We start from the raw sequence: 25,633 nt of genomic DNA on the forward strand, positions 1-25,633 counted from the left end.
ACACTGCCTCTATGCTGCTGTTATTTCCCACAGTGCCGACTGGCTGCTATAAAGAGATACTTTGGAGCAGGTTTAGCTTTCTCCCACACACTATCCCTCACTTCTTTCACCCTTCAGTCCACTACCCAGACCAGTCATAACTATGCACAGACATCAGGGACCAGTAGTAAACTCTGGCCTCTGTGCACAGATGGAGACGTTCTCAGTCTAAACGCTATAAAGAAAAGGAGAGTGGAGAGGACGAGTAAAGGGATGAGACGGGGGTCAAATCCAACAGAGAAATCAAAACATTTGTAGTTTATTATGGGAATTTTACTCCTTTCCTTCTCTGTGTACCCTCTTTCCAGCCTCCCTCCACCCCTCCATCACCCCTCTCCAGACTGGGCTTTCACTTTGGGGGGCCCTCAGCTTCCCTCTCGGCTGATCAGGGAGCTTTCAAGGTACCCTGATGGATGCTAATGCTGGACTCTTTCAGATCGTTTTACAGCCGGAGCCTTTGATCTGCCAGCAGGCCTCTCTCCATGGGCTGCCTGTCCTGAGAAAATGTAAATCCCCGCCTTACAGACACCTGTGAAAAAAATACAGCAGAAAGGGGTGGGGGAGGGGGGGGGGGGGGGGCAGAAAAAGAAGTTACTCTAAAGAAAAGGGGGAAGAAAAGATACAGTATTGTGACATTTGGAAAAAGGGGGCATAGTTTAGATTGCAGCAGAGTAACAAAGAATGAGATGGAAATTGTGAGGAAATAAGAGTGAGCAGCTAAAAGGGGACAGAACTGCAGAGAAAAGAGTAGAGAAACCGAAACATGGCGAGCAACAAAGAAGGGAAAGAGGAATGGGGAACACAAAACAGAGGGACAGAGGGGACATGGATGGATGTAACTGAAAGAAAGGCTACAACAGCAAAAAAGAAGGAAAGTTAATCTAAAGGTCCCAGCGTGCACGACAGGGAGAGAGAAAGCCAGATAAAAACAGCGGACTCAAAGTCCGTAAATGCGGAGACAGATGGACAACATGACTTTGGGAGAAATAAAGAGAAAGACAGAAAGCGAGCTGAGCCCAGACAGACATATGAGGCACGCTGTGCAGTTCAAGGGGCGGATGTGTCTATACAGTTGAAAATTTAGGAAGGAAGAACTGAAAAAGAAAGTATGTTGAAGGGGACTCCGGTCAACAGACACCGGTGACAGCAGTGAAAGAGGCCTCCCTCATCAGCAGCAGCAGCGGCAGGGCTCTGAATAGCAGGGCTGCTGCTAGACAGCTGGGTGCAGCTGATCTTTGGAAAGACTGTGGAAGAGCGCTTGTCTTCCTCCAGCCAGCTGCTGTGTGCAGAGGCCCTCAGTGACAGCACAAGGCTCAGAATTGATTACCAGGGCTGGCAGTTCAATGGGGTGGATGGATGGAGTGCAGAGGGGTCGACTTCTCCGAGGTGGCGTGCACTGTACAGCAGCAGCAGAGCGCAGCTGCTACTTACTGTAACCTTTTCCAAGAAACAAACAAACCAAAAGAAAAATGATTATTATTGTTCTGACGCTGTCTTCTCTAAGCTTCGTCTTCCCTGCGAGACAGGCGTTTCTAGCAAGTGTGTCACAGACGAGTCTTGGTAAACAATAAGGTACAGAGGCGCCGTAAACCACACGGACACGAGCTCGTCTCGTATAGCTTTCTGTGTGAGGCTCTAGCCCTGCGTCTTGTACTGAACATTGACTTCTGTGAGACTTTCATTGTCTTATTACATTCAGGGGTCGAGATGGGAATGGGAGGTTAAATATACCCCCGCCGGCGTGGCTATAGTTCTGTAGTTCGTACGGTGACCCGCACACCTCGCTGACTCGAGTCAGTCTTCCTGCTGAGCTATCAAAACAGGAACGATGTCATTCCTCTTGCAGTTCTTGGGCATAAAACCAAACCCGAGGTCCACAGTAGCAGCGGCATCCTTCTGTCTGCGTGTCTGATCAGGGCACATCCGGCCATCCTGACTTCCCTGCGACGCCACCAGGCCTGTGTGTCATAATAAAGGAAGGAAGGAAGGCCCTGCGGTCCACGAGAGGGAGGGCTTTTTGAGAAAAGGAGGGAGGAAGTCTGAAAGGGTGTCTTAGCTGGAGTCGATCCACTCCATTGGAGCCCCTCACTATAGAAGGGTTGTTTGGACAGGGACAAGGCCGAGCACAAGTGTGTGTGTGTGCACCAAGATCATCACAGAGAGGGAAAGTGTTTTGTTGTATTTATTGATGGCTCAATTCAAAACATTCAGCACATAATTCTAGCTGAGCCACAGGCCTGCTGGGGACAGAAGATGGGTGTATATGTGTGTGTGTGACTCAGTCTTTCTGACACTGAGTGAGACCACAACGGAAATGAACTGAGTCATCATTTTGACATCATTTAAGAGCACACAAAACCTCGAGTGCTGTTCATTTTTGTGCGAGAGAAGCTGCGTGAAAACAGCAGTTCTTCTACGTGTCGCTGGTGCAGCCAAGAGCATCACCTTAGCTGGAGATTTTGCTTAGTAACTCATTTCTGCAGCCACATTTACGAGACGACACAAGCCATTTCTGCAAAAGGAAAATCTAAGTGTCAAAGCGGTGGCAGAAAATTTGCAGTTGCCAGTGAAGTGCTAAAAACTGCCAGCAACAGATCTCGTCTGCTTTTGGCTTTGTTGCTGGCGAGCAGGGGAGAAGTAAGTCCATACTGGAGAACGCTTTGGAAAAGTCTTTTCCTGGTGTGAGCAGCGGGTGGCTGGGATCAATACTGCCATGCACAGAAACACACAACCGAGCACACTGCTTACCAACTGCTACAGGTGTTGTGTCCACTAGGATGGCGTAATCGGTTAGATTCCTGGAAGGAAGGGCGAGTTAAGAGCTAAATGTGGAGCAGTAATCAAGGAATGCCTGGCAGCTGCACTTGAAAAATATATACACTTGGGTTTCACCTAACAGACAAGTGCAGTAATAAAGTCTGTTACTTTATAAAATAAATAATTGAGCGGTCACTTGTTGCACGCTTGTTTCAAGCTACAGGAGAAATATTTGGCGTGTCGAGTTCGTGTGCAGCACATCTGACAGCACTCCTGCTCCATGTTTAAAAAAGCTCCTTCAGCACAGTCTGCCAGTTACAGTTAAACTTCAACCATAAATCAACACATCACTTCCTGTATTGAGTCATTATTGTTTTGTTGATTTATAATTTCAATCCTTTCTTCGGTGCATTCAGCTGATAAGACTCACAGTCGGGGCTTGAAAAGGCACACCCTCGCCTGCTCTTGTCCAGCTACTAAAAATAAGCGGTGAAGCAATGTGAAAACACTGATCTATTTACATTCTGTTAACTTACAGCCTCTACACTGACTGTAGTGCTGAATCGGGGCTTAATGACTGAGGGGAAATTTCACTGCTTTTTCCTGGACAAAGGACACGGCGAATAACTGCAGATCCTGCAGAGAGAAAGAGGGTGAAGTGAGCTAAGAAGAACATGGCTGGAACGTGCTCTTGAAAGCATGTTTGATGTAAAAGAGGAAGAAACGGGAAAAGAGTAGGGCTGAATAGAAGAGTCCCCACAGGGCCGAGTGTGTAGATACCGTCACATCTCATTCCTTCCTAATAGCCAGAGGGAGGCGGGGACAGAGATAAGAGAGACTGCAGGCAGACTGTGGATACAAATCTCTCTAGCAGATTTATGAATGATTGGGATCAGGCGGGCACGTGGTGTGTGATGTGTACGCCCTGCTCAGACCATGCGAGCCATCACGCATCTCCTCTGATGACACTGCAGAGATAGGCGGCGAGAACACAGCAAAAGTCAAGATCACCGGTTCCATGTTCACAGAGTCCCATAAAACATCTAAAGGAAGGGGCGTGGCCAGCGCAGAAGTACTTTCATTTTACCTACCGATCAGCAGGGGGCGACTCCCCGTGGTTGCACAAATAATCCGAACTGTTTGGAAGTTCATAAGAAAAACTTCTCAAAAGAAAAACTTCTCAAAAAAAATCTGACGAGTTTGTGATTTCAGTTGCTGGTTTCAAGCTTCATTTAAAACTGTCTGAGCACTGTGTGGTTACCCTGTGAGTGTCGGGTCGTTGAACAGTCGACTAACAGTCAGTGTGTGCTATCACCCTGGCTGTGTCCATTATTTAAATACAGTCTATGCTGCTTTAGCAAAATATTGTCAGTCTGATTTATTATGAAAAATATCGATGATAATCTGATTACGTCAAACGAAAAAAAATACACTCCCTTTGAAGTGTTTCTAATATTACTGCCAACTTCATAGCTTATTGTCTTTATGCGGGAAAAACACAATAACCTGCACCGGAGCATAAAATCTGGGGATCTTTAGCAGTGAAAAGCCAAAGAATGTCTTTTAGCCATTATGGAGCTTATCTGCCTGAAGAATAAAGACAGCGGCAGCATTGTGCGAGTTCCACACTGTAAGAATATCTCCAACAATCTTGTTTTAAGCTGGAAACAATTTAGAAAGTCTTGGATGAGTAAAATAATCACATTACACAGTCTTGATTGAGGCATTTAGGGACTGATGGAGAGCAAAATGGTTTGATTCGGGTAACTGGTCACAAAACGTACTTCATGTATTTCATATTAGTGTAATGTGACAGCGGTCGTGTCATCTACAGCAAAGGTCGCCCAAAGCCAAGCACCTGATAATGAAAGAGGACTATTTTGCTACTGCTCACCCACCCCTCACCTCCCAAACCTCTAGTGAGGAAAAAGAAGTAAAAGGAGCTTGTTTGCATCTTATCTGCAGGAAATAGCATTAGCCAAAATTGTACTCTTGGGTTGGGGCTTGAAAGAGATAGCATGGCTGTGGCCATCATTAGCCTTGTCCCCCGACGTGTGGCCTGCCTCTGATCCAGAGCCAGGGCTGGGCGGGAAGGCAGAAGGTGGGCAGGAGAGGGTCGGCAGTCCTGGGTGGGCTCCGCCGCTTTGGCTTCGCTAATGGGCTGGCAAACATCAGCCCGGTATGTCGGTATGCAGGCCACCAATGTCTGTGCTGACGTCAGGGGGTTTACAAAAAACTGGCAGAGAAACAAGTAGCAGGTACCCAGCCCACCTACCCACCGACGCCCACGCCTCACCATCCCACCTCTGACTGAAGGGAACCAGCATTCAAAGCAGCGAGGCGCTTCTGCTCAGTCTGGACGACTCGCTGGGATTTCTGTGTCCATCTTTGCATGTTTTCTTCTTCTCACAGGGGGCAAAACGGTCTTTCTCAGCTCTCACATCCCACAATGCCCTGCACTGCTACCAATGAGAACTAAAACTTTTCCCAGCATTTTCCACAACGGCAGCTATTTTTCCCATGCTCTCCTTTCACAGAACCCATTTGGGGCATTGAGGCTATCAGACTGAGAGCTGAAAAAAAAGTTATCCATTCAATGGGCACAAAACACTTCACAGTATAACCACACTGTTTATAATTACATTCATTGTTCCATTAGTGTAAAAAACTGCTGTTAAACAACTGTCTCCCAGTTGACTGTACAAAGTGAAGCATTACATGATTCACGTCCTTTCAGAAACAAAGAGATGATTGCAAAGCAACATTTATAGCCTCTTTTGTGCCAGCGAGTCAGGGTTACAGGCTTGGCTGTCCTTGAGCCGAACCTACAGCCTGCTCAATAGCAGAGGCATCTCAACCTTTGCTCCCAGTCCTTTACAACATAACTATCCAGCAGCAACACAACCCAAGGCAGCAAGCACCATCGTGACCAGGACAGAGCTGAAGCAGCAGCTATCAGACACACTGCCTACTGATGGGACACTAGTGTCCTCTGTTGTACTGCAAAGACACTGTGATGTACAGTACAAAAACAGGAAGTGGAGGAAATGTATATTTTATAAGGGCTCTCTGATACTATAACAAGAGGTTCTCACAACAATAAGACGAAAGGCTGTGACACCACGACGCAGACCACTGGCCGGCTTATCAGAGGGCTGCTATTAATACCAGTGAGACTTTGTCCCCACGTCCCCTGGGGGAGAAAGATGGAGGAAGTCATCGATTCTTCCCACCATAATCTCTGGGAAGGAGAGACCTTGCCTTTTCCCTTTTGGGTGACAAGGGTTATTATTCTAAAATTTTGAAAGGGCCCACACAAGAGCTATTTCTGTGGCATTGGAGAGGCAGTTTGATCCACAGCAGCACCGACAGTCACCATTAAAGCCTCCACTTCCCAAAAATGTGGCCTGATCTCCGGGGATCATTTTATCTATTGAAAGCGCTGTTGATCTCTCCAAACACAAATTGTGTGTTGATATTATACCAACAGGAAATTGGCAACAAATCATTTGTTTAAATGCCTGAACCTAACTTTGTGTTTACTGGACAAGGTCCTCTAGTGGCAAAGGCAGGATGCCAACATTCACTAAGTTAGCAATGCTCTCTTAAAAGATTTCTTTCTCAAACCTTGTGAAGATCTGGACACATATAAAAGCAAAAGTTCTCTTCTTCATTTTGCATCAGATAAAACAAAAGATTCTGCGATATTTCTCAGCGATTACGTTGAGCAAATCTGTGGTATTAATCCTGTTAACTCCTTTGTAGATGTAAGAATAGGTACGATTTTCTTTACTTCCTATCTCTTTGTTCTACTCCTTTCCACAACACTACGCATTAAAGTGAATTTAATCTACTTATCAGACTCTTGTTCACCTGCTATAATATAAATGCGTCTCAAATGTCCAGTAAAACCTTCTTAATAAGCAGACGGGGGAAACTTGATCTCAAAACTAAGTGAAAGTGTGAGATATGAAATTATCATTGTAAGAGCAGCTTTATCAGAGTCAAATCATGGCTACACTTCAGGTTTCAAAGGGCGAGTGACGTCGATGACACACTAAAATGCTTGTTGTAAAGTGTGACAGCTGCCTCACCACCACACAAAGCATCTATAATGTATTTCAAGATGTTTGTCTTTCTTTCTTTGTGGAGATTAGAAATAAGCGATGCACGAGCAAATCCACATCAGGACTGTTGAAATATGTTTTGCACTCAGTTAGTATTGTATGTGTGGATGTTTTTAAACCAGAAAACTGTGCTGCAGTTGTTTTTGTAGTTTGCTCTCGTGTTAGCGTCTATGTTTAACACTATGTAAATTTCATCTGATCGGCGAAGATATGCTCTCGTTTCCTCTTTGCTAATTGTTAGGTCACATTTGTTGAGCTCAGTTTGATGATTATGTTTCTCCCAATACAGAACATCTTTATTGTTTGACTTTTGAAAATCATATAAAGCTCACATTCTCAAAACAGGCCTGTGAATGAGTGTTTCCAGGTCAGTACTTCCAAGACAAAAAGTCACCAGCACATCTAAATCTGAACAAACACACCGAGTCCTGTTCACAGATACAGAATTTCACATAAACAAACAAATAATAAATAAATTAAATAATATCAGCACAATACTATCAGTGCTGGGATAACTTACATTTTTGAGTGAATAAAAAGTAACAACATGCTCCGTAACTCCAAAACCTACACAATGTATCGAATGTGCGACTGTGACGCTGATGCAGCTCGTTTTAGCGCCGCACAGCAAAGATGAAGAATATCTTTATGTGAGCGCTGGAATGTGATAACAGGAGGCTTTCCTCACAAATACAAAAGTCTAAGGCGCTTGGAAAGAAAAGCGTCTGTACTTCTTTAAGTTGCTTGAAGTCCAGACGCTTTTCTTTCCAAGCGCCTTAGACTACGATGACCTGGATGACTGAGAACCTTCACAGACACAAATACAAAAGCAATGAGGAAAAAAATCTAAAGTGTTTCAAAATAAATATACAGTTTTTAAATTTTTTTTAAGCATTTCTTATTTTTCATTTGCAATGAGCTTTTTTCCCATTAAATTCAAAATGAGTATAAAATAGATTTATAGATTTATGTATAAACACACCATAAATATTTTTACTTCAATCAATGAAATCTAAATACCTTTTACATATTATATTATTACCTTTTAATGAGAAAGCATCCAAAGAAATATCAGTAGTGTTAAAAGCAGCTGTACATAAGGACACATGTGGGATGGTTATGAATATTCTGTTTTATTTGTGACGTTATGAATGGCAATAAGTACAGTCCATGTGAATCTGTCATGATCCTGGGTCTTTTGACCCAGCGTTTTAAGTTTGAGTTAATTTTGTTCATTAGGTTATCTAAGTTCATTTGGTTATTAGACTCCTTGTGTTTTCTTCCCCTGTATTTAGTTTCCCTCACCCATCGTGTTTCATGCTGCGTGTCTTATGTTATCAAGTTTGTATTATCATGTCTGTCTCATGTTTCCTGTTTTATTTTGAAGGAGTCGTGTGTTCTTTGTTCATTGTATTTAGTTTCACTTCCCTTGTCCTGTCATTAGGCTCATGTCAGTCAGCTGTTCCTCCATGTGTTCCCACTTCCCCTAATCACCTCCTGTGTATTTAAGTCCTCTGTTTTCAGTGTGTGATGTCAGGTCGTCTGTTGTCCACGCCATGTTTCCAAGTTCCTTGTCTAGGTTTTTCTTATTGTTTGTTTAGATTTCCCAGTTTAGGTTTGTGTTAATTTTGCTTCAGGTTGCCTTGCCCTTTGTTTGTACCTTTTTTTTACCAGCCATATTAAACGGCTCGCTTTTTGTTAACATTCAAGTTTTGTTCCTTGGAGTCTGCATTTTGGGTCCTTTTTTCAATTCATACAGTCTGCCCTCGCCAGACTGTGACAGAATCTCTGTCTGTGGTGGGACTAAGGAAATAAACTTGTGCAGAGCAGTGCGCTGACTCCGCCCCTTTTCTTTCCATATAGTTTCAGGTTTGCTCAGCTGTGAGGAGAGCAGGCAGCTGCACAGCGCTAATCCTAACAGAACACAAGTGTTCTGTTTCTGTTGCTGAGCGGCAAACCATGTGTCAAAAGTGTCGAGTCACCTGTTTATATGTTTTGAACAGTAATGTTCTGTCATCTTGGTTTCTAATTAGCAATGGCGTGTCCAGCGGGGTGGCCTGGGGGGGCACAGGCCACCCCCCAAACCAGACTGGCCACCCCAGGTGCCACCCCAAAGGCAAAACAATAAAATTCAATCAAATATCAAATGTCCGATTATGTTTTCACGGTGACGCTCAGATATCCGAGTGTAAGTGAATGCAGCATCGCTTCTGCGCATCACGTTAGCAAAGGTAGGAGAGCCAAGCACGAAAGACGGCACTGCAGGAAACAATTTTTCGGTGAAAGAAAATGAGGACAGAATAAATGTCCCGGTAAGTAATATTAAGTTTGTTGAGTTTAGTAAACTTCGGTGAAATTAGAATACCAAGGAAAAAAATAACACTTAAAGAATTATTGCAGCTGTGGAATATTTCAGACAGTATGCTACTGAGGGCAGCTAACATAAGAGTTATGAGTTATAAGATATAATCTAAGTCGTAACATTGCTGTATGGAGCTGCAGATTTGGTTGCAGGTTAACATAGCTGGACTGGCCATCGGGCATACCGGGCATATGCCCAGTGACTTATTTTTTATTTTTTTTGTAATGGCATGAACAATGAGAGGTGGTGGATTGGCCAGATGCAGGTCGATGTGTAGAAATAACTCCGTTGTTTGGTGGTGGCTATGACGGGGCTTCCACAGAGGCAACAGGTGGATGAGGGAAGGGGAGGCAGGAGGAGAGACCCGAAGCAGCCACCAGTCCGAGTGTCAGGTGAACTGAACTTCAGGTAAGAAGTTATGACCTGCAGTCTATCTGGGTCAGATATAAACCAAGTTTAGGTGGAGTTTATTTTCATGTTGCTGACTTTTTACTGTCAGTTGCAATAACTCGTACTGCGTTCTAGCCAGTTTGACGGAGTTTTTATACAGCTGGGTGGGTGCTATGATGTTACTGATAGTGAACTTTATTTTATTCATAAGGTTAGTAGAGTTGCCAACGGCTCCTTAAAAAAATGGGATGGTCCGTCATTCAGAGAAAATATTACGCGTTTCGTATTGAGCTGAGAAGAGACGCAGTTTGTCCCGGACTTTAGCTAGAATGGAAAAAAGACACAAAGCTGGATTTATTCTGTCTTTATGCTGCACAGCTGCCTCTTCTCTCATTCTCTCCCCCTCCCTCTCCTGTTGCTACTTCAATCATGAAACTGATCAATGATCAGCTGATCGGCTTTTCTCTCTTGTTTGTTTATCGCCCACTTTGCGCCAGAAAGAGGAAACCAGCGGATGTCGCGCTAAACAACAGCAGCACGTTTAAGCTTGATCAGCTGTTGTTAGAATTTATTTAATATTAATTTCTAGTATCAGCTGATGTTTGCTGGAGCCACAGCTGTAAAGCTGCTGGTCATGATGTCTGTTTAGATATGTGGTGAGAGGGAAACATGAAGATGAAACCAGGAGATGTCCTTACTGAATCATCAGAGCTGTGATGGAGAAACAGGTTTACCTTTTAGGTCACATGGATGAGTTGAAGTTATCAACTGTTTCTGAGAGACTAATAACACCAGGATCCTTTTTTATGTAGCTGACAGCTGGTAACTGTGCAGGGGCGGGTCTAGCAAAGTTTTGCCAGGGGGCCAGGTAGGGCATTAACAGGGAAAGGTGGGCACAAAGAAATACTTTTCTTTCTTATTCTCATTTAAAATACCTAGTTTTTATTAAATAATTATCTAAATCTTACAACCAAAGTTTTTATCTGACGTAAAATGTATAGAAATCATACATATACCAACAAGACTGTACATCACTGTCACAACAGCATTTGTTTTCATTCAAAGGCTTTATGGCTTTACTACCTGGTGGGTCGGTCTGTAGTCAAAATGCCCGATTTTCTGTCCCAGTCCAGCCCTGCAGGTTAATACTGGCAGTGTCACCATGCCAGCTGACTGTATTTCATCATCAGCCAGTGTTGTTCTTGATCAATATTACCAAAGTTGACCATAAGGCAGCATAGAAAGTATTTACTTGCTTTCAGGTTTTATTCAAATGTTAGTCTTTTCAGTTGTTTCTCCACTTTTTTCCTGTTTCAAAATCAAACACCAGTTTGTGAGAAGATTATCTTCTTTTTTTAACAGGCAGATAAAGTTTTGCATTGGCTAATTTGTCAATTGTTTGTTACAAATGTTCGTATTTTAATATTCAAAAATGTTTTTGCCCAAAACATATGTGCACTATATGTCAGTAAAAATACTATGCAAATATTGCTGTCCTTGAATGCTGAGTAAACACTGACAAAGCACTGATTGTATCTCTTGTACTTTATCAACGCAGTATCTAAAAACTTTGCACCGTAGTGGTTAAAATCTCATTCTAATAAGAGTTAAAAGCGCATTTGGTTATTAGGTTTATAGGATTATTGAATTATGGTTAAGGGTTGGTAGAAATTTTTTTTTAAACATTATCTGCCAATTAAATCTGCCACCCTTCTCCAAATCTGTGCCCCTACCTGGCCCCCCCAACAAAAATTTTCTAGACACGCCACTGCTAATTAGTTTGTCTTTAGTCGGTGCAGATGACAGAAGCCACAGCTGAGGTTAGCGAGGGCATCTCCACCTGCTGCTTCCTCAGAGAGATGGTACTCGCAGATACCGATTAGCGCATACTCCTTCAATTTAAAAAGAATAAATAAATAAATGTATAAAATAATATTTGTATTATGTATGTTATTATTTATTTATTCAATTGTTTTTTTTATCACCAGAAAGTGAAAAAAGGGCTTAAAAAATGGTGAGATGACACGTTACCATGGCAATATAATTTTACAGTACACCTATGAGTACCTCACTGTTGATACAAGAGCATCTCATGTCTATCTTTTTGCTGAAAATACTTTTTTAAATTAGCAAATTAAAAAGCAAATCAGTCATTGTGTGAAAAATGACAGAGGTAGAGAAAGCACCTAAAGCTAACATTTACAGGAATCCAAGCTTATGTGGTTTCGATGGCAGAGAAAGACACAGTAGTATCATATCATTGTGATACTGAAAATGACAGTAACAGGGTCAATAATAGATTCTCTGCTGACCTTTACCTGACTGAAAGCTGCTTCTCTTTCAGGGAATTACACACTCGCAGAGCGTCTTACGATAGACGCAGCTCAGTTAATACCATCGAAATACACCCGACCAACACATTAGTCAATTAGCTAATCAAAAGCGAAGGCAAAGTGCACGACTGCAGTGAGCGTAATCCCTGCTGCAAAGGCACAAATTAAGTTTCACGTCTATAGTGAGAGAGCGTTATGAATAAAAAGTTCCACTCCTCCCTCATATATCACTTTTTCAGAAACATCTCTGACAGAAGAAAACTACAAGCAAGAGCAGCAGAGAAGCTCCAGCAGGAGACCAGCAAGACTGGTTTCAATCAAAACAAAGCTACAAGCCCAGCATTGCTATGATCTATTGTTAACAGAGACGGTGGCATCTGGGGATAGAAGGGCCGTCCGCCGAGACCATCTACGCAGTGAGAAAAAGACCTTTTCTTTTAAAAGCATCTCCAAAACATCAAGGCGCAAACGTGCCGTCGGGCACACGATGACTGTTCATACACAGCCAATGAGTCATTTAAAACTGAATCAGTCAGGCTTAGTTTTGCCCGAGATCGAGCGAGCTGAAACGTAAAAAAGGGCACAGATGAGTAGTTGCTCACAGAAATCAGCAGCTCATTGAAATAAGGTAGTTTCCTCTTACCTGCAGTCATCTCCCGAGGCTTCCCCCTGATATGCACCTCACTGGTAGGATCCCAGTCCTAGAGGATACGATAAGTATGCTCAATGACATGTCAGAGATCTCACATTTGTACAGTGTGCAGGGATTATGCAGATTCTGAACGGTTTGACCAGATTGGAAATTCCTGTTACTAACAGTCATAAAATACACTGACGCACACTTTCCAGCGTCGCGTTTAACAGAGTTATCGTTACAGTTTAACTGACTGTGATTTCTTATGACAAAATCACAGCGCAGCATAAAACCGATGTAAAGCGAGCACTCAGGGCGGGTTAATAGTCACTCTGCTACTCTTTTTTCCAGGCCTTATCACTCATCGCAATGCCTTGGATGAGAAAAGCGGATTATTCCGCAAAGGAGCCAATTGACTTTATGCTAAGTCTCCTTCCTATCAGGTGTAATCTCCTGCTTTGCCCACAGAGATCATTTTATGTGCGTGATGCAGCGAAGCCCGAGGGCCTTTCACCACGGCGGGTCAGAGAGCTAGCTTCACTTCCGAAAGGTAATGCCCCACTCCTCCCTCCCTCCCGAGGTCCCGGAGGGCTTCATTTAATAGCCAGACGAGGTTGAATTCACCTGGAGGGGAAACCGCAAGGAGTGGGAGAGGATGATAGAAGCCAGTGAAACGCGAAGTTGTCACAACACATATTTTCTTTTTTCAAACAGAATGAACGCACTGGGAAAACAAAGCAGGTGAAAAGGAGCCAGGTTTCAATTAGATCCCTCAATCTTCCCTTATCCAGTCCTGTCTCTGAAACCCGAGCTCCCAGCCGGGCACATCAGTTACTCACTTCCTGTTAAACAAATGTAAGACAACGACAGCAGGAAACTATTCAGCTGAACCCGACTCGACTGCCTCTTTTCTGTAACTCTGATGGCATCTGATATTATTTATTAACCTTGTCGAATAACAAATCGTGCAGCTCTGAGCAGAAGCTTTGAAAGTCTGTCATCATGTCACCGCGCTTTCTCCTCTGTGTTCTTCCCTATAGGTCCATGCCAGTGTGCGCTGAAAACGCTCTGCACCATGTCCTGAAATGACAGCAGCTGCTGGGACAGGCCACACTGAGAGCAACCGAATGCTTCAGTGTGGAAAGGGGAATCTCCCACTCTGAACAATGCTCATTCACTCGTTAGTTCTATTCAAACAGCCCTCGCAGGGCCTCTTTTCTGAAGGAGGAGATAAAAACAGCTGCATTTTATCAGGGTATTAGAAAGTTACTCTTTTGTCCGCGTACCTATTTGTGCATGTGCGTGTCTTACACAATGCTAACAGTTCATCCAGGTGGTTGACAACAAAGATGCAAGTGGTGCAGGTAAAATCCCAGACCTATTCTGATTCTCTAATCTCTCTATTCTGACACACACTTTGATTTGTGAGTCAGACCAAAGCCTGAGTAAACAGCACATTGCGTAGCCACCCAAGTAAAGACCGAGAGCAACTTTCAGCCCACGTTTGTTCAGGGAGGTTCACCTATCTTTTCAACCTCAGGTTAATTGGAGGAGCAAACTCAGTTGATTGGCAGACTTCAGTGTTTTCCCCAATCCCCTTTGTGAAACGGTTCATTCGGGACTCCGTTAGGATTTCAGCCTCTCTATTTGCCGTTCACTAGCATGACTAAACAGATGTTTCTGCACAGAGGTGAGGACGCAGAGAAGCATAAATAAGTGAAAACACACAATTACAGTGCTGACAGAGATGATCCAGCTCATCAAAGATTGAATAAACATTAAGAGAACATAAGAGATTACAGAGGAGAAAGGAAAGATAAGAGAAGGAGAGAAAGGAGGCAGTTTGTAAGAGGTGCATTCAGGTAACAGGACAAAACCACAGATTCCTCTCCTGTTTTTCATGTTGAGACAGAAAGGGAAGCTTTGACTCGGTTGGCTGTTTTATGAATTTGATGAAGCATTATATTGTGCTTTATGTAGAAGAAACCTGCTTTATCTACTTTGTTCATCTTTTGACAAGACTGCTTGCAAAAGCACACGGATGGGAGGCACAGTGGTTAGCGCCATCGGCCAAAGTAAGTCTTGGGTTTCGATCCGCCGAACGGCCGAGGCTTTTGCATGTTCACCCGGTGCTCGTGTCGGTTTTCTCTGGGTACTCTGACTTCCTCAGTCAGAAGACGTGCATATTGTGATAGCTGCTGAATATAAATTGGCAGCGGGTGTGAATGGTTGTCAGTCGTGCTGGTGACAGACTGGTTACCCTGTGACAGCTGGTACAGGCTCCAGCCGAGCCACAGCCCTGAATTAGACAAGTGGTCCAGATGAGCTTAACAACAACAATAATATTAATTGTTAGAATTTACTCTAATGCAAGTGATGGAATAAATCTTTTTAAATCAACCCATCCATCCATTCCCTTCTGCTTATCCTTATCAGGGAGGCTGGAACCTATCCTAGCAACCATGAGTGGAGAGGCGGGGTCCACCCTGGACAGGTCACAGCCTGATGCAGGGCGAGCACAGAGACACAGAGTCTCTGTGAGGCAACAGTGCTAATCACCGCGTCAACGTGCTGCCCTTTTTAAAATACATAAAACAAAAAATTAAACCGTACAGAAACTGTTTCAAGCCGGACTGTTACCAAACATTATCGTAACCAAAATTAGCAAAAAACTTTATTATTTGGTCCGGAAATTATTCATAATCATGAACATCAAGCTAATAATGTTATGATTGAGAAAATGTTTTTTCCAGGTTATTATAGTTGTTTTTGTGATAGCTATCACACTCTGAGTGTAAGAACTGCAAGCATGAATTTAGTATACGTCCCTATTATTACACAAGTGTGCAGGATCGACAGAACTGTGCAGACATGTAACATCTTCTTATATATGTGTGCGTCTGAAATAAATCCTCTTTGGCCAGGTCAGTTTATGCACACTTGCATCTTACCTATACTATTGTTCACTTAATTAATCCTGATATAGTCCAGCTATGGGTCCAGTTAAGATTACATTAGGTCCATAGAACTAGGTAGAGAAGAACCTATCTATTCTTCAAGAATCAGCTAAATGCACCCGGTGCACACGTGGACCCCAACCGGTCGCAGCAGATGGCCCCGCCCCTCCCTGAGCCTGGTTCTGCTGGAGGTTTCTTCCTGTTAAAAGAGTTTTTCCTTCCCACTGTCACCAAGTGCTTGCTCATAGGGGCTTGTCTGCTTCTTGGGGATGTCTCCCTGTTATTGTTTGGTTTTCACCTTATAATATTAAAGTGTCTTGAGGCAGCTGTTGTTATATGATGTGACATAAATAAAGTGAATTGAATGGAAGTCATATGTAAAACTGTTGCTCACGCAGGAGGAGATGTTGTGCACAGAGCTAACTGGTTGCAGAGACGCCTCACTCTGCCTAAAATAATCAGGTGGAGGCAGAAAAGTTGTTCCTAAGAAAATCCGCCACAGTCAAAGTTTGGCCTGTGGCAGATTGGCGCCCTGTCAGTCAAAGTTAGTTACACAAACTTAATCTAAGCACCAGGTTTTATTTGAGTGCACAAGATAGAAAACAGTGTTTTCAAAACACGGCTTTATGGGTACTGTGATGAAAACACAGTGTGAGACAGGTGAAATGGATGAGACTCAACAGTAACAATCAACCCCCTCTCCCAGTGTGTACTATAAGGCTTCCTCCTGTATCTCTCCACTATGCAAATGTTTTCCTTTGTTATTGGTACTGCCACACACCAACCGCTGCAACATCAGCCACGGGCAGGTAGAGGTGATGGCACAAACTCAAGGGCATCAGCCAGGAGACCCTGTTCTTTATTTTCCCCCCACATGGTGAGCTGTTTTGTTTTTCAGTTGCTTTTGAACTTCCACTTTCACTGACTGCTTCAGTTTAACGATTAATGACTACCGAGGTAAAATATCACGGTTTGGGTTCCAAAATATGCACCTGCTCGCTGAAAAATGTTGAGCTGTAATACATTATTGAGTGATGACAAAGCACGCCTTGTGCATAAATAAGCCGCATCAGTGGTTTTGACAAAACCGATGCCTCGTGGATCAGAGTGGGATCATCTCATCTGAGGTTTGGGTTACTTAGTTTGTTGCTTTCAGCTGTTCATAGAAGTCTTTCTTCTGCGTTTATAGAAACTTTTAAAAAGTGTTTCACACATTTACACATATGACAGTATTTTTAAGAAATTAACACAACATAAAGATTTGTGATGGATTTGCCAAATGCATTTCTTCAGAGTTCTTAATCTGTTTTATTCATAAAACCCGATGTGTTATTGAACAGGAAATGAGAGCGTCACCAGCCTTCAGTTAATCAAAGGAGAGGGAGAGAGGATTAGAAACACTGGAGTCAATTTCCAATTTTCTATCTTAATGAACGCACCCCAGGAGAAATGACAAACACGTGACTGTGACATGTCCAAATAACCTAAATGACATGAAAGAAGTCATCTCCATTAAAGACCTGCACAGAGAAATGTACACATACTCAAAGATCCTTATAAAAATGCATGTGGGCACACATACATGTATCCCCACACACACATGGATATGACCAACAGTGGTGAACAGCTGCATGCTTGGTCTGGAGTGAGACCAGCCACCTCTTGGCCACAAAGGGCTGCTTGTGCCCTCAGCTTGCTAGAAACATAAAACACGAGATAAGACCAGACACTGTTTGCCAGAACCAGCGGACCTCCCCAAACAGGAACTGCAAGTGCAAGTGTTTAATGCACACACACAGACACACACAGAGGACAGCGTACACATGCAAGTACACCGCATGCTCAATCACACTATAAAGATGACTTGCTTATTTGTTAAAGACCACCTCTGCTGACCTACTAGCACACATTGCTAAGATCATCTGATCACCTAACAGTACCAAACAGCATCAAAGCATCAATAAGCCCATTACACGTCCCAAATGTGACAGGTGATTTAAAGTCTTATTTTATTTGCAGCTTCAGGTACCTGCTGAGCCTGTTTGGAATATTTTTGCTGATTGTTAATAATGTTACGCATCCCTGAGGTGGTTTAAGAGATCTTTCATTATCGTTCTCATTTCTTTTATAATGCGATTCTTTTTCTCAGTTCACGATATTTACTAAAAATGAAAGTCAAACTATGAACATATTCCACATTCTTTAGAAAAAAAGAATTCATAATAAATTAGGAAATAAAGCACATCTCTACTCAACACAATAAACACCGTGGTTTAGTTGCTCGGGCGCCGGAATCAAAAATAAAAGAGTGAGCTGGCTTTTTGACTTTGTTAGATATTAGCATACATTAGCATGTGTGTTGTAACTACCAGCCGTGGTTGTGTAATAGTCACACAAGCTCACAGTTCTGTAAAACGGAGTGATAAACAAGCATCGAAATAAACTGTAAGATGATTTTCGCATAAAGTTAATAAAGGTTGTATAATATCAACCATTATATTTTAAAATAGAGCAAAGGAACAAACTCATGCTCTGTAAAAAGTCGTCTGAATATAAAAGATTGCTGTGTCCATTGTGATATCAGCCACTTATTTTTAAGTGTTTTTGCAAGATAACCACACACCAGCTGTCAAACCATTACATAAAAAAATGCTGCTGACTATGGTTACAATTATGTTAAAATGTATCCAGCAGTTGTTTTTCTAAAAGCAGGTTATTACGTCTGCTGTTAAATTAGACATTTTAACCTGACTTTCTTTAAGAAGACACAGGAAAAAAAACTTATATACACACAAAATTGCTAAATGCTCTTATGTTTCAGGCCCTGAGATTGCTGCTTGACTTGGATCTGTTGTGTCTGAAATTGTGGCAACTGTGAAGTCACAGAAACCTACTTTTACGCTCTATAATCTGTTCTATTCTATGCTGCTCGCTTTCTGCTGAGTCATGATTTGTTCAGCCACCACTTGCACACGGACACAGGGCCACACACACCATGACACAGTAGAGTCTGTGTGGCTTGGATCAAGGTCCACTCACATAGGGGGAGGAGGGAAAAACCCCTAAACGTGACTGATGTCTTTGTCCTTATCACAGCCCTTCTTCTTCTTCTCCCCTCTCTCTATCTGTCCATCCATCATTAGGCCCGTCTCCCCCTCTCTGTCACTTCCCCGTCACTGTCCGTCTGTTATCGCCACTACCGTTTACCACTCATGTATTTGTGTGCTGCCTGAATTACTGCTATCTTGTTTCTCTTTCTGTTATGCAAAACGTTTTTCATGTGAAATGTGAGAAAAAAAATGCATCAATTCAACTTGTAGGAGTTCCTTCTAAGTCAGGGGTGGGCAACTCCAGGCCTCGAGGGCCGGTGTCCCTGCAGCTTTTAGATGTGTCCTTGAACCAACACAGCTGATTTAAATGGCTAAATTAGCTCCTGCAGTTCTCCAGAGGCCTGGTAACAAACTAATCATGTGATTCAGGTGTGTTGACCCAAGGTGAGATCTAAAACCTGCAGGACACCGGCCCTTGAGGCCTGGAATTGCCCACCCCTGTTCTAAGTGCATGAATGAGCTTGATGACCTTTTGGCATCTGAAATATTTGTGTCCGTTGCATCAACAGTACAGCGTTATAAAGCCAGATGTCTGAAGAAGATGTGATGGGAGAGATGTGGACGCCAGGTGGTTTCATCAACTGTCCACAGCGACCGGTGGGCATGCTCCTATGGCTCCTCCATAAGCTCCATCAGCCACAGATCTGTTACTCAGGCAACATTATTTAAATCTAAACTATGCAAAGGAAAAAATTCAAACACACACAAAAAAACAAATAAACAAACAAAACCATCCCTTTAAACAAAATGTTTCATTATATGGTTGAGAATGACGCCTGGGGGGATTTTACAGAAAGGTGGAAGCTTTAACATCTGTGTACGCAAATAAGAGCGAGAGAGCGCCACGGCGTCTGAAACACCTGGGGCTCGGTCCCTTTTGGGAACAAGCTCAGTGCTCATTCCACAAAATAAGCCTATCATAGAGAACCTCACTGATATAAAGGGCAGAGTGATATGAATGGTCACACATGCTTGCAGATACAGTCATGCATGCACATAAAAATGACTGTATTTGTTCTCATAATGCAATCTGAAGCTAGTGTCCAACAGAGTCGTTTCATCTATCAGCTCACTTTATCGTCATTCATTTGAAGTCCTTTGAGAATAAAAGCTCTAAGACGTTGCATTGTGATAAAAGTTTCTTTTATCACCAAGCCGTGGTTTTTGAATGACTGAGCCAAACAACATTCACAAATATTGAGATATTTTAATCCACTGAATGCACTGACTGAGTGAGACGGACAGTGTCGCAATGTTGAAATGGCCAGAGGTTTGTTCACACGGTACCTTTAGTTTCAATTTTCAATCATTCATGAATGCGAAGGAAACTTTGGACTCTGTTAACTTTAAAAGCGAAAGTTCAGAGAGACCAAAATGGTCACAACCAGCAAATGGCACAGGGAGTGGTGCATTTATTAATTTAGTTTTAGGCGGCAACGCATAAAGCATTCAGAGACTCCTTAGTATGGAACTGCAGCTTGTTTTTATTCCTTTTCACTTTGGCCTTTAGGTGCTACTTGGTCGGGGTTAAGGTCGGTCACTTACATTTAGGAAAAAAATGTCCTTTGGTTTAAAATACGCCACTTCACACGCACGCTTACTAAAAATGATGACAGTCTGTTTGAGGCAGACGGACGTCACGTGAGACGTGTCTCATGTCAGTGAGACACTAGCAAACAAACAAAACACTTTTGATGTTCTAGGAATGAAAACAGGCTGGATAATCAAATGTTAAACATTTAAGGAACTTTAAGAGAATTTTTTTTAACAAATCTGCCTTTCTTTCATTCCAGGCTGGCACAGAATTTGGGTCTAACATGAATTAACAGATCTGGGGTGGGGAACTCCTGGGTCAACACACCTGAATCAAATGATTAGTTCATTACCAGGCCTCTGGAGAACTTTAGCCATTTAAATCTGCTGTATTGGATCAAGGACACATCTAAAACCTGCAGGGCACCAGCCCTCGAGGCCTGGAGTTCCCCACCCCTGCAATAGATGGTGTATTTTCTTTAAATAGCCATAGCCCAAACTATTACTAAAATCAGACCATAAGTAAAAGGCAACAGTGTATCATATCTTTTCTTTGTCTGCGCAAAATATACAGAACTACAAGTATGAAAACACTCCCTGGCTTTCATTTCTTTAGGTACAGCTTGCTGGTAACGGATTAGAACCTATTTTGCCTTCAGGCCTGCTTTAGGTCTTCATGCCATAGGTTTTGATCCATGTTGGCATGGCAGTATCACACAACTGCTGCACATGCGTGATGCAAAATCTCCTGTTCTACCACATGAACTGCAAACTGAGATCTGATGACTGTGGAGTCTGTTTGAGTACAGTACTCTTAGTGTCAAAAAATGCTATCCTCCTTGAAGCAGGCATTTAAACAATCTGGTCTTTAACTAATGACGTAACTACTCTGCATTTATTAAGGCTGTAGTTTTTTTAACATGTTTTAATGTTTTGTATCTTGTTCTATTTAATCTGAACAAGCCCCTAAAACAGTCAGTGATCACTGTCAGCCTCTCACTTTTTATTGCCACTGTTCATTTTAAAGCTCAGTGTTTAAACCCTTCTGCTGTAGCTACAGCCCAGCCCATGCAGCAGTATATGAATAACTAACCTGGTATTGTGGATGGATTATCTCAGTTGTTCTCCTGACTGAAGTTTGGTCCGTTTACAGCATCCTGCCATGCGATTGAATTTGTCCCTAACCATCAGGAACCCTCACGTTAACTTTTATCGAGTGGAAAAAAAGTTAGTGTTCATCCTAACTATGCTAGCATAGCTGTGTCGCTAGCGATCATGTAGCACATCATTATATACCAGCTAGCCCAACTTCAGTAACCCTACAAACGTCACTGCTGTTTAGTTTTCTGTCTTCATTTATGTTGGAAGTGATAGCAGAGCTGTACGTTTGAATTTTTCAGAAATCTCTCAGTCAGAACATGCTATCATGTTTAGGTGGAAGCTAGCGAGCTAACTTCCTGCTAACTTCTAACTCTGTTAAATTTCATAAATTGTGTTTTCATGGATGCCTGGATGTTAAACTTAATTGTTACACCTGGTAAAGCAGCAACGCTGATCATTTTATTAAAGATGAAAGAATTTAGACAGTTTGTAACTCTCAGTGATGCCGCAGTGCTCGTTTGACTTTGGGACCTGCAGTGGAGTTTGGACCCGGAAACGGCTAATGTCAGACTTAAAGAGCAGATGATCATTTGCCTGCAGTGAAGACAAAGAGACATAGATTGTCTTTTGTACCTAGTGCTAGTATTATGGTTAATAACACTAAACCATAAGGGCTGTTGCCATTATACATTGCACTTTTTGGATGATAAATTTAGTTTTTTGTCATCTGGGCTTATTTGTTATTTGTTGTGTTTGTTTGTTTTTTAGATCTCTGTATGGACATACTGCAAATCAATTTCCCATTGGGGACAATAAAGTTACCATTGAACCACTGAACCACTGAACCATTGGTACTAAGGGGCCCAAAGAGTATCAAGAAAATATCCTCACATTATTACACCAACATGCTGAGCCATTGATAAAAGGCAGGGTGGAATAGCCTTCATGCTATTTGCACCACATTCTAAACCTGCGATCTGAATGCTGCAGGCAATGTTTCTGCAGTATTCTGCTGTCCAGTTTTGGTCAGCCTGTGCAGATTCCAGCCTCAGTTTCCTGTTCATAGCTGGTAGTAGTGGTACCAATATGATCATTTGTTGCTGCAGCCTGCTTCAAGATTTGATATGTTGTGCATTCAGAGACAGCCCGTTCTCATTCCCGAGGCGTAACATACTGACGATTTGTCATGTCCCGCAGCGTTCCTGAGGAATGCGAAAGGCGACCTTCGGTGTTCTTATGCTACGCGGTGGGTTATGGATGAAATCCAGTAGAATGACGCTCCTGCAGTAATACACGTTCCAGCCATGTATTGCAGCCCTAACCATAACCTTATCCCTGACCTTAACCAGCACTTTAATGACATTAGTGCTTTCCAAAGCGATTTAAGTAAAACGAACGTACATGTGTAGATTCATTCCAAACCGCTCTCGTGTTTACTCATTTTTCCAATCTCGTAATATAGGGACGTGTTGGGTGCCCGGAAGCGTAATATATCGACGATTTGCCATCTAGCGTAAAATGTTAAGCTTTGGGAGTGAGAATGTGTTGTCACAGATGGTCTTGTGCATATTTTGATTGTAAAAAGTGCTTGTTTGCTCTCCTGTCGAGCAACCTGGACATCAACAAGGCATTTCTGCCCAGAGAGCTGCCACACACTGGACATTTGGTCTTTTTTGGACCGTTTCTGTAATCCTTAAAGATGGCTGTGCAAGAAAATCCCAGTAGATTAACAGTTTCTCAACTACTCAGACCAACCTGCTGGCATCAACAGCCACGCCGCATGTGTACCTAATGAACAGGGCAGCGAGTTTTTACCATAAAATATATAGAAATATTAGCCTTGTGTTATTTACTTTATTTCCATTTAACATACAAATCTGAATAATTTCAGCATAGGAACACTTTTTTCTGTAAAAATAAAGAAATATTTGTAATGAAGATTTATGTTGTCTGGACACTCCTACAGTAGTCACGCCCACGTTAGAGTGAACGGTAGGAAAGCATGTCAAAACAAGGTCACAGACTAATGAAGAATGACAGAATTACTTATTTTTAAATATAATTAATTATGTGTAGCTTATATTATTGCTCCAACATACTGTTTCCATAGTTTATGATGAAATAACCCACTGAGAAACTCTGGCACGCAGCACAAACATTCTCCAAGTGTTTCAGTGACTACAGCTAATTCCTGCATCACCGCCTGTGCCTCGAAACACTCCACCACTGTTTTCTATTTGGATTGAGACATTTATCTCTTTTTTCTCTTCATTTAGCCACTTGAAAAAGGTCCTGTGATTGAGCTGAAGACCTCTCTTTCATTCCCAGAGGGATTTGACTAAACTTTAACTGTTGTTGGGCAAAATAACTCCACATGACAAGAGGGGGACTGATTCCCATGTGATTGGTTGATAATTGCCTTGTTTGGAATGATGGAAACATTCTTTGAAATCTGTGTTGCCACCGTTCATGGGCAATTTAACGTACCTGTAAGAGGAAAACTGCTATCACTGATTAACAGAAGCCAATATGTTAGAAGACTAACTTCCTTTGGTGAACCCTGATCCAGAAACACTATACTAACAGCCTGTCTAGAGGTGGGTTACTCTCTCCATTCAAACTGGAAGCTGGTGAGAATGAGAGACACAGTAACTCTGGAACCAAAGTGAAAGTTTGCACAAGTTAACAGTGATAGGGCTGATTTAAAAAGAAAAGATAAAGCACTGCCATTTCATTGCTTTCAGTTCACAGTTTGACTTGGGTTAACTGCCATTGCTGTGACTCATAAATCAAAAGGGTGGGTCCGTTATGATACAGTAAATATGCTCCACAGCTAACTGCTTTTTAAACTCTGTCAAACAGAATTGGGCACAATTAACACAACGTTGATGGCCGCTGATCTGCAGCAAACAGGATGGTTCTTTGAGTATGAGAAGGATGTGAAACAGAAGGTATTGTGAGGTGTGGCAAAGAGCAGCCTGCAGGTTTGGAACAGCTGAGGGCTCTTGCTCTGACTCAGCATGCTGACACGCTGTATTTTTGTTGTATGGTGAGGTGATTCTCCTCAAATCAGTTTTCCTCGACACCGATAAATCATGCTGGTTTCCCGTTCTTAAAAAAAAGGCATTCATTGAAAACTATTTGTTAAACAGAATTGGAGGCGAGAGAAAATAAACAATAAAAAAGTAATAAGATACTATTTTTGGGTGTCACGTGACTCCAAACAGGCTTACACTGCAGCGTACAGCAATAAGAGCCTGTTGATTATTGTGATCTGTTTGAACGAACTATGACTCGTCTTACTTGCCCTGCATACAAATGTGCAAACTCTATATCCTGCCTGCTTCTACAACTCTCAGAAACAGCAGGCTCTAAGTGAGGCTCTTCCTTTTCTGCCTTTCGGCAACTGCAGCCAGCCGGCAACGAGCGCCCTCTATGAATAGCTGCTGAATGCAAAACTGAAACTACAAGCGCAGGCAGCTGGACAGGGACAAGTGCCGCATGACCCCCAGGAGCACTCGTGGCAGAGACAGCGGTGCAGCCCCCCGGAAACAGCTGCTATGCTATCAGTCACCCTCCACACAGTGACACACAGATACTTTTTATGGCTTCAGAATGCATAAAGCGGCATTAAATGATGTGCACGTAACCCTATCCAAACTACAAATTCATGCCTGCTTTTCATTTAAATTATGGATTGTGTTATCTAACACACTTCCTGCACTCACACATTTGTTTAGCCTCTTTGTGTGTGTGTGTGTGTGTGTGTGTGTGTGTGTGTGTGTGTGTGTGTGTGTGTGTGTGTGTGTGTGTGTTGACAGCTGTAAACAAGTTAACCACAACATCAACCAGGCAAGAAAACAACAGCATAAAGCAAAGTCCATGATGTGTTAATACTCATGGTGGATGAGGTTTAGACCAAGTCAAGGTGTTAAAGTGAGAACAACCCAACTCAAAACAGGAAAAGAACCATACACATTTATTTATGCACATTCTGAGATGAAGGAAAACCCTTAAAAATATCTACAGTAATGAAGAACCTGGGCCAAAACAGAAAGCGTACAATTTCCCTCATATGGGAACAGCAAGCAGCGTAACTTGGAAATCACATATTTTCCATATAAAGCATTCTGGTAAACATCCTGTCACTTCAGTTCTAGCTTTGGCTTCTTTCACCTGTTCTTCCAAAATACTGTGCATACTTTCATATCCTGGTTATTGTCTCGTCACACCTTGTGTTTTCACTTTCTGGGCATTTAAGGCCAAAACCTCAATCTTAGAAATTAAAGG

The 25,633-nt window shown here is 42.5% G+C and overlaps 1 long non-coding RNA gene across 1 annotated transcript in view; it reads right to left on the bottom strand.

The window, feature by feature from the left end:
- Positions 1–446: 446 nt before the first annotated feature.
- The window catches only part of LOC146627534 (uncharacterized), a 116,435-nt gene continuing 91,248 nt past the window's right edge, over positions 447–25,633 (bottom strand). The window contains exons 3-4 of the long non-coding RNA XR_014906358.1: positions 12,652–12,709; positions 447–568 (exon numbers count right to left, since the gene is read on the bottom strand). This is a non-coding gene — a long non-coding RNA (uncharacterized LOC146627534). The remainder of the gene's footprint in view (positions 569–12,651; positions 12,710–25,633) is intronic.

The sequence above is a fragment of the Diplotaxodon limnothrissa genome, linkage group LG7, assembly GCF_057381915.1.
Source record: "Diplotaxodon limnothrissa isolate DT_005_m linkage group LG7, D_limnothrissa_male_GT1.1, whole genome shotgun sequence".
NCBI classification, from domain to species: domain Eukaryota; kingdom Metazoa; phylum Chordata; class Actinopteri; order Cichliformes; family Cichlidae; genus Diplotaxodon; species Diplotaxodon limnothrissa.